Consider the following 10178-nt stretch of genomic DNA (forward strand, 5'->3'; position numbering starts at 1 on the left):
GCCATTTGTGACTTCATAGCAATTGCGATGTCATTGCCATCATAACGTTACAGCAACCGTGCCGTCCTGGCCACTATAATGTCACAGCCAATGTAATATCTTAGGCACTACTATGCAATAGACATAGTAAAGTCATTCCCACTGTATTGTCATAGCCATTTTGACATCGTAGACATTGTGACGTCATAGCAATTGGAACATCGTAGCCCTTGTGATATCATAGTCATTGTGAAGCCCTGTCAATTGTGACTTCATACCATTTGTGATGTCATTGCCACTAGCACATCATATCTACTGGACAGTCATGGCTCTTGCAATATCATAGCTCCTGTAGTGTCATAGGCAATGAAACCTCGGATCCATAGTAATGGCCTAGCCACTCTAGTGCCATATCCATTGTGCCTTCAGACCCATTGTGATATCATAGCCATTGTAACCTCATAGCCACTATCCCGTCTCAGCCATTGAGACGGCATAGCATTTGTAAGGTCACAGACATCGGAAAGTAATAATATTTGTAATATCGTAGCCATTGTGTCGGCGTAGCCATTTTCAATATAGCCATCGTCACGTCGTAGCCATCATAACATCAGAGCCATTGTAAATTCGTAGCCACTGGGACGTCCTACCCACTATAATGTCATAGCTTTTATAACTTCATAGTCATGATAATATCACAGCTATTGCAACGCCATAGGAATTGTGACGTTGTAGCAGTTGTGACATAGCAATTTTAACATCATGGCTGTTGTGACATCAGATAAACGTGAAGCCATATCAAGTGTGACTTCGTAGCAATTGTGATGTCACGGACATTATCAAGTCATAGCCATAGTGATGACGGCGCCATTGTGACGTCATACCCACTTTAATTTCATAGCTATTGAAAAGTCACAGCTACTACAATGCCACAGGAATTGCATCGTCATAGCCACGATCATGTCACAGCCATTGTGACGTCACGGGCACCGTAATGACACAGGCATATTTAAGTCATTGCAAATTTAACACCATAGCCATTTTGACGTCATAGCCATTGTTATGTCTTAGGCATTGTGACGTCAGAGCCATTGAAACCGCAGAGCCACATTAATGTCATCGCCATTGAAACGTCGTCACCTTTGTAATATCATATACATTGTAAAGTCCTCGCATTTGTAATATCCTAGCCATTGTGTCGGCATACTCATTGTCATCATAACCGTCGTCATCATGGCCATGAACACATCAGAGCCGTGGTAACGTCATAGCTACTATGACGTCATAACCACAATAATGTCATAGCCTTTGTAAAGTCATAGTCACAATAATATCACAGACATTGTACCGTTATAGCCATTGTGTCCTCATAGCCATTGTGACATCATAGCCACTGTAATATCATAGCCCTTGTGATGTCATAGTCATTGTGAATTCATGCCATTTGTGACTTCATAGCAATTGCGATGTCATTGCCATCATGACGTTACAGCAACCGTGACGTCCTGGCCACTGTAATGTCACAGCCAATGTAATATCTTAGGCACTACCATGCAATAGACATAGTAAAGTCATTTTCACTGTATTGTCATAGCCATTGTGACGTCATAGCAATTGGAACATCGGAACCCTTGTGATATCATAGTCATTGTGAGGGCCTGTCAATTGTGACTTTATACCATTTTTGATGTCATAGCCACTAGCACATCATATCTACTGGAAAGTCATGGCTCTTGCAATATCATAGCTACTGTAGTGTCATAGGCAATGAAACCTCGTATCTATAGTAATGGCCTAGCCACTCTAGTGCCATATCTATAGTGCCTTCAGACCCATTGTGATATCATAGCCATTGTAACCTCATAGCCACTATCCCGTCACAGCCAATGAGACGGCGTAGCATTTGTAAGGTCACAGACATCGGAAAGTAACAGTAATTGTAAAATCGTAGCCATTGTGTCGGCATAGCCATTTTCAATATAGCCATCGTCACGTCGTAGCCATCATAACATCAGAGCCATTGTAACTTCGTAGCCACTGGGACGTCCTACCCACTATAATGTCATAGCTTTTATAACATCATAGTCATGATAATATCACAGCCATTGCAACGCCATAGGAATTGTGACGTTGTAGCAGTTGTGACATAGCAATTTTAACATCATGGCTGTTGTGACATCACATAAACGTGAAGCCATATCAAGTGTGACTTCGTAGCAATTGTGATGTCACGGCCATTATCAAGTCATAGCCATAGTGATGACGGCGCCATTGTGACGTCATACCCACTTTAATTTCATAGCCATTGTAAAGTCACAGCTACTACAATGCCACAGGAATTGCATCGTCATGGACACGATCATGTCACAGCCATTGTGACGTCACGAGCAGCACCGTAATGACACAGACATATTTAAGTCTTTGCAAATTTAACGCCATAGCCATTTGGATGTCATAGCCATTGTGATGTCTGAGCCATTGCAACGTCAGAGTTACTATAAAGTCATGGCCACTCTTATGGCATAGCCATTGTAGCTAGATAGCCACTGTGATCTCATGGCCATAGGAATGTCATAGCCACTATGATGTCATAGAAACTGTGATGTCATAGCCATTGTGACATCACAGCGACTATAACATCATATCTGTTGTAAGGTCAAAGCCACTGTAGTTTCATAGACATTGTTATGTCATCGCCATTGACCTCATAACCATCATGATGTCAGAGACATTGTGATGGCATAGCCACTATAATGTTACGGCCATCGTATCGTGATAGGCCCCACAATGCTATAGAGATAGTATAGTCATTTCCACTGTCCCGTAAGAGCCATTGTGACGTCATAGCCATTGTTATGTCATAGGCATTGTGACGTCAGAGACATTGAAACCTCATAGCCACATTAATGTCATCGCCATTGAAACGTCGTCACCTTTGTAATATCGTATACATTGTAAAGTCATCGCATTTGTAATATCCTAGCCATTGTGTCGGCATACTCATTGTCATCATAGCCGTCGTCATCATGGCCATGAAAACATCAGAGCCGTGGTAACGTCATCGCTACTATGACGTCATAACCACAATAATGTCATAGCCTTTGTAAAGTCATAGTCACAATAATATCACAGACATTGTACCGTTATAGCCATTGTGTCCTCATAGCCATTGTGACATCATAGCCACTGTAACATCATAGCCCTTGTGATGTCATACTCATTGTGAAGTCATGCCATTTGTGACTTCATAGCAATTGCGATGTCATTGCCATCATGACGTTACAGCAACCGTGACGTCCTGGCCACTATAATGTCAAGCCAATGTAATATCTTAGGCACTACCATGCAATAGACATAGTAAAGTCATTCCCACTGTATTATCATAGCCATTGTGACGTCATAGCAATTAGAACATCGGAGCCCTTGTGATATCATAGTCATTGTGAAGGCCTGTCAATTGTGACTTCATACCATTTGTGATGTCATAGCCACTAGCACATCATATCTACTGGATAGTCATGGCTCTTGCAATATCATAGCTACTGTAGTGTCATAGGCAATGAAACCTCGGATCCATAGTAATGGCCTAGCCACTCTAGTGCCATATCCATTGTGCCTTCAGACCCATGGTGATATCATAGCCATTGTAACCTCATAGCCAGTATCCCGTCACAGCCATTGAGACGGCGTAGCATTTGTAAGGTCACAGATATCGGAAAGTAATAATATTTGTAATATCGTAGCCATTGGGTCGGAGTAGCCATTTTCAATATAGCCATAGTCACGTCGTAACCATCATAACATCAGAGCCATTGTAACTTCGTAGCCACTGGGACGTCCTACCCACTATAATGTCATAGCTCTTATAACGTCATAGTCATGATAACATCACAGCCATTGCAACGCCATAGGAATTTTGACGTTGTAGCAGTTGTGACATAGCAATTTTAACATCATGGCTGTTGTGACATCACATAAACGTGAAGCCATATCAAGTGTGACTTCGTAGCAATTGTGATGTCACGGCCATTATCAAGTCATAGCCATAGTGATGACGGCGCCATTGTGACGTCATACCCACTTTAATTTCATAGCCATTGAAAAGTCACAGCTACTACAATGCCACAGGAAGTGCATCGTCATAGGCACGATCATGTCACAGCCATTGTGACGTCACGGGCACCGTAATGACACAGACATATTTAAGTCATTGCAAATTTAACGCCATAGCCATTTTGATGTCATAGCCATTATGATGTCTCAGCCTTTGCAACGTCAGAGTTACTATAAAGTCATGGCCACTCTAATGGCATAGCCATTGTAGCTAGATAGCCACTGTGATCTCATGGCCATTGGAATGTCCTAGCCACTATGATGTCATAGAAACTGTGATGTCATAGCCATTGTGACATCACAGCGACTATAACATCATATCTACGGTAAGGTCAAAGCCACTGTAGTTTCATAGACATTGTTATGTCATCGCCGCTGACTTAATAACCATCATGATGTCAGAGACATTGTGATGGCATAGCCACTATAATGTCACGGCCATCGTAACGTGATTGGCCCCACAATGCCATAGAGATAGTATAGTCATTTCCACTGTCCCGTAAGAGCCATTGTGACGTCATAGCCATTGTTATGTCATAGGCATTGTGACGTCATAGCCATTGAAACCTCATAGCCACATTAATGGCATCGCCATTGAAACGTCGTCACCTTTGTAATATCATATACATTGTACAGTCATCGCATTTGTAGTATCCTAGCCATTGTGTCGGCATACTCATTGTCATCATAGCCATCGTCATCATGGCCATGAAAACATCAGAGCCGTGGTAACGTCATAGCTACTATGACGTCATAACCACAATAATGTCATAGCCTTTGTAAAGTCATAGTCACAATAATATCACAGAAATTGTACCGTTATAGCCATTGTGTCCTCAAAGCCATTGTGACATCATAGCCACTGTAACATCATAGCCCTCGTGATGTCATAGTCATTGTGAAGTCATGCCATTTGTGACTTCATAGCAATTGCGATGTCATTGCCATCATGACATTACAGCAACCGTGACGTCCTGGCCACTATAATGTCACAGCCAATGTAATATCTTAGGCACTACCATGCAATAGACATACTAAAGTCATTCCCACTGTATTGTCATAGCCATTGTGACGTCCTAGCCATTGTGACGTCATAGCAATTGGAACATCGGAGTCCTTGTGATATCATAGTCATTGTGAAGGCCTGTCAATTGTGACTTCATACCATTTGTGAAATCATAGCCACTATCACATCATATCTACTGGAATGTCCTGGCTCTTGCAATATCATAGCTACTGTAGTGTCATAGGCAATGAAACCTCAGATCCATAGTAATGGCCTAGCCACTCTAGTGCCATATCCATGTTGCCTTCAGACCCATTGTGATATCATAGCCATTGTAACCTCATAGCCACTATCCCGTCACAGCCATTGAGACGGCGTAGCATTTGTAAGGTCACAGATATCGGAAAGTAATAATATTTGTAATATCGTAGCCATTGTGTCAGCGTAGCCATTTTCAATATAGCAATCGTCACGTCATAGCCATCATAACATCAGAGCCATTGTAATTTCGTAGCCACTGGGACGTCCTACCCACTCTAATGTCATAGCTTTTATATCGTCATAGTCATGATAATATCACAGCCATTGCAACGCCATAGGAATTGTGACGTTGTAGCAGTTGTGACATAGCAATTTTAACATCATGGCTGTTTTGACATCACATAAACGTGAAGCCATATCAAGTGTGACTTCATAGCAATTGTGATGTCACGGCCATTATCAAGTCATACCCATAGTGATGACGGCGCCATTGTGACGTCATACCCACTTTAATTTCATAGCGATAGAAAAGTCACAGCTACTACAATGCCACAGGAATTGCATCGTCATAGCCACGATCATGTCACAGCCATTGTGACGTCACGGGCACAGTAATGACACCGACATATTTAAGTCATTGCAAATTTAACGCCACAGCCATTTTGATGTCATAGCCATTGTGTTGTCTGAGCCATTGCAACGTCAGAGTTACTATAAAGTCATGGCCACTCTGATGGCATAGCCATTGTAGCTAAATAGCCACTGTGATCTCATGGCCATGGGAATGTCATAGCCACTATGATGTCATAGAAACTGTGATGTCATAGCCATTGTGACATCACAGCGACTATAACATCATATCTACTGTAAGGTCAAAGCCACTGTAGTTTCATAGACATTGTTATGTCATCGCCGTTGACTTCATAACCATCATGATGTCAGAGATGTTGTAATGGCATAGCCACTATAATGTCACGACCATCATAACGTGATAGGCCTCACAATACCATAGAGATAGTATAGTCATTTCCACTGTCCCATAAGAGCCATTGTGACGTCTTAGCCATTGTTATGTCATAGGCATTGTGACGTCATAGCCATTGAAACCTCATAGCCACATTAATGTCATCGAGATTGAAACGTCGTCACCTTTGTAATATCATATACATTGTACAGTCATCGCATTTGTAATATCCTAGCCATTGTGTCGGCATACACATTGTCATCATAGCCATCGTCATCATGGCCATGAAAACATCAGACCCGTGGTAAGGACACAGCTACTATGACGTCATAACCACAATAATGTCATAGCCTTTGTAAAGTCATAGTCACAATAATATCACAGACATTGTACCGTTATAGCCATTGTGTCCTCATAGCCATTGTGACATCATAGCCACTGTAAAATCATAGCCCTTGTGATGTCATAGTCACTGTGAAGTCATGCCATTGGTGACTTCATAGCGATTGCGATGTCATTGTCATCATGACGTTACAGAAACCGTGACGTATTGGCCACGATAATGTCACAGCCAATGTAATATCTTAGGCAATACCATGCAATAGACATAGTAAAGTCATTCCCACTGTATTGTCATAGCCATTGTGACGTCCTAGGCATTGTGACGTCATAGCAATTGGAACATCGGAGCCCTTGTGATATCATAGTCATTGTGAAGGCCTGTCAATTGTGACTTCATACCATTTGTGATGTCATAGCCACTAGCACATCATATCTACTGGAAAGTCATGGCTCTTGCAATATCATAGCTACTGTAGTGTCATAGGCAATGAAACCTCGGACACATAGTAATGGCCTAGCCACTCTAGTGCCATATCCATTTTGCTTCAGACCCATTGTGATATCATAGCCATTGTAACCTCATAGCCACTGTCCCGTCACAGCCATTGAGACGGCGTAGCATTTGTAAGGTCACAGACATCGGAAAGTAATAATATTTGTAATATCGTAGCCATTGTGTCGGCGTAGCCATTTTCAATATAGCCATCGTCACGTCGTAGCCATCATAACATCAGAGCCATTGTAACGTCGTTGCCACTGGGACGTCCTACCCACTATAATGTCATAGCTTTTATAACGTCATAGTCATGATAATATCACAGCCATTGCAACGCCATAGGAATTGTGACGTTGTAGCAGTTGTGACATAGCAATTTTAACATCATGGCTGTTTTGACATCACATAAACGTGAAGCCATATCAAGTGTGACTTCGTAGCAATTGTGATGTCACGGCCATTATCAAGTCATAGCCATAGTGATGACGGCGCCATTGTGACGTCATACCCACTTTAATTTCATAGGCATTGAAAAGTCACAGCTACTACAATGCCACAGGAATTGCATCGTCATAGCCACGATCATGTCACAGCCATTGTGACGTCACGGGCACCGTAATGACACAGACATATTTAAGTCATTGCAAATTTAACGCCATAGCCATTTGGATGTCATAGCCATTGTGATGTCTGAGCCATTGCAACGTCAGAGTTACTATAAAGTCATGGCCACTCTGATGGCATAGCCATTGTAGCTAAATAGCCACTGTGCTCTCACGGCCATTGGAATGTCATAGCCACTATGATGTCATAGAAACTGTGATGTCATAGCCATTGTGACATCACAGCGACTATAACATCATATCTACTGTAAGGTCAAAGCCACTGTAGTTTCATAGAAATGGTTATGTCATCGCCTTTGACTTCATAACCATCATGATGTCAGAGACATTGTGATGGCACAGCCACTATAATGTCACGGCCATCATAACGTGATAGGCCCCACAATGCCATAGAGATAGTATAGGAATTTTCACTGTCCTGTAAGAGCCATTGTGACGTCATAGCCATTGTTATGTCATAGGCATTGTGACGTCATAGCCATTGTTATGTCATAGCCATTGTGACGTCATAGCCATTGAAACCACATAGCCACATTAATGTCATCGCAATTGAAACGTCGTCACCTTTGTAATATGATATACATTGTAAAGTCATCGCATTTGTAATATCCTAGCCATTGTGTCGGCATACTCATTGTCATCATAGCCATCGTCATCATGGCCTTGAAAACATCAGAGCCGTGGTAACGTCATAGCTACTATGACGTCATAACCACAATAATGTCATAGCCTTTGTAAAGTCATAGTCACAATAATATCACAGACATTGTACCGTTATAGCCACTGTGTCCTCATAGCCATTGTGACATCATAGCCACTGTAACATCATAGCCCTTGTGATGTCATAGTCATTGTGAAGTCATGCCATTTGTGACTTCATAGCAATTGCGATGTCATTGCCATCATGACGTTACAGCAACCGTGACGTCCTGGCCACTATAATGTCACAGCCAATGTAATATCTTAGGCACTACCATGCAAAGGACATAGTAAAGTCCTTCCCACTGTATTGTCATAGCCATTGTGACGTCCTAGCCATTGTGACGTCATAGCAATTGGAACATCGGAGACCTTGTGATATCATAGTCATTGTGAAGTCCTGTCAATTGTGACTTCATACCATTTGTGATGTCATAGCCACTAGCACATCATATCTACTGGAAAGTCATGGCTCTTGCAATATCATAGCTACTGTAGTGTCATAGGCAATGAAACCTCGGATCCATAGTAATGGCCTAGCCACTCTAGTGCCATATCCATTGTGCCTTCAGACCCATTGTGATATCATAGCCATTGTAACCTCATAGCCACTATCCCGTCACAGCCATTGAGACGGCGTAGCATTTGTAAGGTAACAGACATCGGAAAGTAATAATATTTGTAATATCGTAGCCATTGTGTCGGCGTAGCCATTTTCAATATAGCCATCGTCACGTCGTAGCCATCATAACATCAGAGCCATTGTAACGTCGTAGCCACTGGGACGTCCTACCCACTCTAATGTCATAGCTTTTATAACGTCATAGTCATGATAATATCACAGCCATTGCAACGCCATAGGAATTGTGACGTAGCAGTTGTGACATAGCAATTTTAACATCATGGCTGTTGTGACATCACATAAACGTGAAGCCATATCAAGTGTGACTTCGTAGCAATTGTGATGTCACGGCCACTATCAAGTCATAGCCATAGTGATGACGGCGCCATTGTGACGTCAAACCCACTTTAATTTCATAGCCATTGAAAAGTCACAGCTACTACAATGCCACAGGAATTGCATCGTCATAGCCACGATCATGTCACAGCCATTGTGACGTCACGGGCAGCACCGTAATGACACAGACATATTTAAGTCATTGCAAATTTAACGCCATAGCCATTTGGATGTCATAGCCATTGTGATGTCTGAGCCATTGCAACGTCAGAGTTACTGTAAAGTCATGGCCACTCTGATGGCATAGCCATTGTAGCTAGATAGCCACTGTGATCTCATGGCCATTGGAATGTCATAGCCACTATGATGTCATAGAAACTATGATGTCATAGCCATTGTGACAACACAGCGACAATAACATCATATCTACTGTAAGGTCAAAGCCACTGTAGTTTCATAGACATTGTTATGTCATCGCCGTTGACTTCATAACCATCATGATGTCAGACACATTGTGATGGCCTAGCCACTATAATGTCACGGCCATCGTAACGTGATTGGCCCCACAATGCCATAGAGATAGTATAGTCATTTCCACTGTCCCCTAAGAGCCATTGTGACATCATAGCCATTGTTATGTATAGGCATTGTGACGTCATAGCCATTGAAACCTCATAGCCACATTAATGTCATCGCCATCGAAACGTCGTCACCTTTGTAATATCATATACATTGTA

This window comes from Myotis yumanensis, unplaced genomic scaffold (assembly GCF_028538775.1).
Source record: "Myotis yumanensis isolate MYYU_CA2020_CCGP unplaced genomic scaffold, mMyoYum1.0.hap1 SCAF_26, whole genome shotgun sequence".
Lineage (NCBI taxonomy): Eukaryota > Metazoa > Chordata > Mammalia > Chiroptera > Vespertilionidae > Myotis > Myotis yumanensis.